The sequence below is a fragment of the Penaeus monodon genome, chromosome 7, assembly GCF_015228065.2.
Source record: "Penaeus monodon isolate SGIC_2016 chromosome 7, NSTDA_Pmon_1, whole genome shotgun sequence".
Lineage (NCBI taxonomy): Eukaryota > Metazoa > Arthropoda > Malacostraca > Decapoda > Penaeidae > Penaeus > Penaeus monodon.
In genome coordinates, this window is record NC_051392.1 from 34,462,262 (window position 1) to 34,467,261 (window position 5,000).

Consider the following 5,000-nt stretch of genomic DNA (forward strand, 5'->3'; position numbering starts at 1 on the left):
CTCTCTCTCTCTCTCATCTCCTCTCTCTCTCCTCTCTCTCTCTCTCTCTCTCCTCTCTCTCTCTCTCTCTCTCTCTCTCTCTCTCTCTCTCTCTCTCTCTCTCTCTCTCTCTCTCTCTCTCTCTCTCCTCTCTCTCTCTCTCTCTCTCTCTCTCTCTCTCTCTCTCTCTCTCTCTCTCTCTCTCTCTGTATATATATGGTATCCGGTATAATGTTTTTCATATATATATTTGTATACGTGTGTGTGTATACATGTGTATATATATGTGCATATATTATATATATATATATATATATATATATATATTAAAATATTGTATATATATATACATATATATATATATAGTATATATATATATATTATATATATATATTATATATATAATATATATATATATATATAAATATATATACATATATATATATATATATATATATATATATATAAACACAGACACACATATATACACACCATGTAAACACACATTGCAAAATCGAAGTCCATTCACCCTTGTTGCACTCTGACATGTTATCTTTCTCCCACCTATATATATTTATTGTCTCTCGTTGCCCATATTCGACTGCAATGATCAACAGTGCAACATCAAAGGTCTGCGAACACGGCTTTTGTTGCAGAGAGTATATATGTGAAAGCCGGGGGGGAAATGTTTGTTTTTCTCGGCGCAGCGCCATTAAAAATTCTAAAAACGTATCCCTCCGAACTCTGTATTCATTCCCCATCATGGCGGACGGAGGGTTACGCACTTACCTAGTTTTGCCGTGCGTTTTTTTTTTTTCTTTTTTCTTTCTTCTTATTCTTTTTTTGAGGGGGGGGAGGAGGGGTTGTGTGTCTTTTTTTTTTGTATTTTTCGGGTTTCTTTTATTCTGATTTGTTTGTTTATTCTTTGAGTGACATTCTTTGTTGTGGATATATATATATCGTCTTATGTGTATCACACTTTTTTTCTCTCTCTCTCTTCTTTACTCTCTCTCTCATTTGGTGTTTGAATAGCGGTGTTTAGGGCAGAAAAGGGAGAGAGAGAGAGAGAGAGAGAGAGAGAGAGAGAGTAAAAGTGAAAGAGAGAGAGAAAAGGAAAGAGAGAGAGAGAAAGAGAGAGAGAGAGAGAGAGAGAGAGAGAGAGAGAGAGAGAGAGAGAGAGAGAGAGAGAGAGAGAGAGAGAGAGAGAGAGAGAGAGAGAGAGAGAGAGAGAGGAAGAGAAAGAGAGGGAGAGAGAGAAAGAAAGAGAGAGAGAGAGAGAGAGAGAATGAGAGAGAGAGAGAGAGAGGGAGAGGGGAGAGAGAGAGAGAGAGAGAGAGAGAGAGAGAGAGAGAGAGAGAATGAGTGCTTAAATACAACTACAGGCCAAACATTATAGGTCAGGCAAATACACAAACATTTAATCTCCGATTCTATCAACATCCATATCACAAAGATATATATCTTAATCTTAATCAATTCCCTGCCCCCTCTCCCACCTACCCCTTTCCTGCCAAACCCCCTATTTTCTTTTTTTTATTTATTTACTTATTTATTTATATTTTTTGTAATTTTCAAGTTTCATTAAGTTGACACTTTCCTCCCCCGCGAGCAGGTAGTGGACTCGACCAAGGAAACGAGCCAGAAGCTTATGGGAGACGTGGAAGCGACGACCAAGATGGTTAAGATAATACAGCCTTTTCTCCGTTCTTTTAACTCTCTTTTCTCTCTCTTAATCCTTTTTTTTTTTATTCTCTTTCTTGCTTTATATTTTTTTCTTTTCATTTTTTTAACTCCCCCCTTTTTTTTCTTTGTGGGTGCATTTTATGCGTGGTTGTAGTTTTGATCATATTTTTTTTTTTTTTTTTTTTGGACGTGATTTTTAATTGACCGAAAAAGCTGAGACGAAAAAGAAAGATTTTGGCAGTATGTGTTTTGTTGTAATTCTAATCATTAGTTATTTATATTTTATGTGATTTTGATACTCGACTAAGACAGTTGAGGTGTTTTTTGTTGTAGTTGTAATATGTAGTTGTTGTTGTTGTTGTTTTATGTGGATTTAAACTTTAAACTTAAGCTTAAACCTTTTTCGGATGTATTTTGAATTATTCTTGTTAATAATTATTAGTTTTTTTTTTGTTTTTTTGTTTTTTTTTGGGGGGGAGGTATATATTTTTAATCAAGAAATTATAATGAAGTCTTTTTTTTTTTTAGTTTTTGTAGTTTAGTCGATCTTTTTTTCATTTCTTTTCGTTTATTTTAATCTGATATTGTTGTAATTGTAGTTTTATTGCTTTGTTTTTGCGTTTTTTTTTTTTCTTGAAACGGCAGTTTTGTTAAGAATTTTGGTTTTCTCTTTTTTTTCGAGGGTGATGTTTGTGAGATTTTTTTCTATATAGTTATTAGGTTATTTTGTAATTATTAAACGCTTGATTTTCCTTTTCTTTTTCTTTCTTTTTCTTTTTTTTTTAAGTTGAATTTTTTTTTTTTTTTTTTTTGTAGTTATGGTAATTAGTCTGTTTCTGTTTACTTTTTTTTTTTTTTTTTGTCTATTCAGATTTTTCATCATTAGGTCTTTTGCCTTTTTTTAAAACAAAGATTGGTCCAATATATCACAAGAGTATGTACAAATCGAATTAATCAGTTTATTAACCAGCTTTATTAATTATGTTTGATATTAATGTTTTCGCTATTGTTTCTGACTATTTCATTTACAGAATAATAACCATTTTTTCTTAATTTCTGTATTAGAGAATTATTTAAATTAGTATTGTGTCCATGCGGCTGTATGGTGACGTGTGATGTAATACATAAAGATGTTAATAGTGTGGTAGTTTGGTAATGAAGTTACAGGGTAACCAAATTAACATATTCTTAAGTGTAATAATAGACTTTGAATATAGATAGATAGATAGATAGATATAGATGTTGATTTTTTTTTTTTTTGCATAATCCCTTTTGAAAAGATAGAAAATAAATGAAAATATAAAATTTTTAAAATTTTGTATCTCATCTAACTTAGATTGAGCCATGTGTCTATCTGTGTCTGTCTGTCTGTCTGTATATTACATATATACAGCAGTGATGTTCATTTAGAGACATTTACAGAGCCCAAGACTACAGAATTTGAGTGTAAGTGTTTAATGCAGAAAATATATGTCACACAGTATATATTTGTCTGAAGTCTTGTCTCTTTTTTCCATTTTGAACGAGGCAGATGTGTTGACATTCCAATCCAGATTTATAACTAATTAAAAGCAGTTTGTTGTCACAGTCATATTTTCCCCTCTCTGTTCTCTCTTGCTCTCTCTTTCTCTCTCTCTCTCTCTCTCTCTCTCTCTCTCTCTCTATATATATATATATATAAAATATATATATATATATATATATATATATATATTATATATATGTTATGTATTCTCTCGCTTTGTCTCTCTCCCCCTCTCTCTCTTCTCTCTCTCTCTCTCTCTCTCTCTCTCTCTCTCTCTCTCTCTCCTCTCTCTCTCTCTCTCTCTCTCTTTCTCTCTCTCTTTACAGCGACATCAGAGGCAAAGATTTAGCAATTTAGGAGAGAGTTATATCATCCCGAAGACGCTTCCTCTGATGTTTTAATACTTTCGCAAACGTCTTTATCGTTGTGTGTTTGTTTGTCTGCTTTCGCTGGTGACTGAAATCTCTTCCCTTTGGTCTCGAAGACATAGAATTTTTTATCTTTCTTTTTTTCTTATCTCTTTTATTCTTTTTTTTCTTCTTTTTCTTTTTTCTGGTTTGTTTTCATTTCTTTCTCTTTCCTTCTTCTGTTTTTTTTTTCAGTTTCATCTTTTCTTCTTCCTCTTCTTGTTCTTCTTTTCCTTTTGCCTCGTCGTCTGCCTCTCTTTCTTCTTCTCTTCTTCTTTTTTTCCTTCTTCTTCCTCCTCCTCTTCATCTGCCTCTTCCTCATCTTCCTATTATTGTTATTATTGTTATTATTATTATTATTATTATTGTTGTTGTTGTTGTTGTTGTTAGTGTTGTTTTTGTCGTTGTTGTTGTTATTACCTTTCTCTTTTTTTCCTCCTTTTTAGTCATTTCTTTCTTCTTGTTCTTCCTCGTTTGCTCTGCTCCCTTCTCTCTTACTTCCCTCTCTTCATCTTTTCTTTCTTCGTTTTCAATTTCCCAATTCTCTTTTTTCCCATTTTTTCTCTCTCTTTTTTCTTTATTTAGTAACAGCAATAGCGGCTTTACCAGCTATTTTGTTTAGTCTTCCCTCAGAGAAATAGTTATTGCCTCGGTCTCATTTCCCTTAGTTACCCCCTAATTTTGTGTGGCCAGACAGCTTCCCTTGCGCCCATGTTATAAATTTCTCATTTTCTGTTTCCTTTTCCCCCGTTTTCTTCTTCTTCTCTTTGTTTATTTTTCTTCTTTCTTGTATTCCTGTTTGTGCTTGTTCTTATATATATCCTTATGGTTAGTCTTATTATTTTTTTTTTTCGTGTTCTGTTCTGTCTCATTTTCCTTGGTTACCCCCAAATTTTGTGTGGCCAGACAGCTTCCCTTGCGCCCATGTTATAAATTTCCCATTTTCTGTTTCCTATTTCCCGTTTTCTTCTTCTCTGTGCCTATTTTTCTTCTTTCTTGCATTCTTATTTGTGCTTGTACTTACCCTCATGTTTTGTCTTATCATTTTTTTCCGTGTTCTGTTCTGTCTCATTTTCCTTGGTTACCCCCTAATTTTGTGTGGCCAGACAACCTCCCTTGCGGCCCATGTAATAAATTTCCCATTTTCTGTTTCCTTTTTTCCGTTTTCTTCTTCTCTTTGTCTATATTTTTTTTCTTTCTTCCTTTCTTTCTCTCTTGTTTCCCTATTTGTTCTTGTTCTTATACTGATCCTTATGCTTAGTCTTATTATTCTTTCCTGTGTTCTGTCCTGATGTGATATTCTGTTTTATTTTTATTTATTTATTTTTTTTATTGTTTATTTTTTCTCTCTCTCTCTTTATTTATGTCTTATCCCTCCTTTTCTCTTTCCCTTTCCCCCTTTCCCC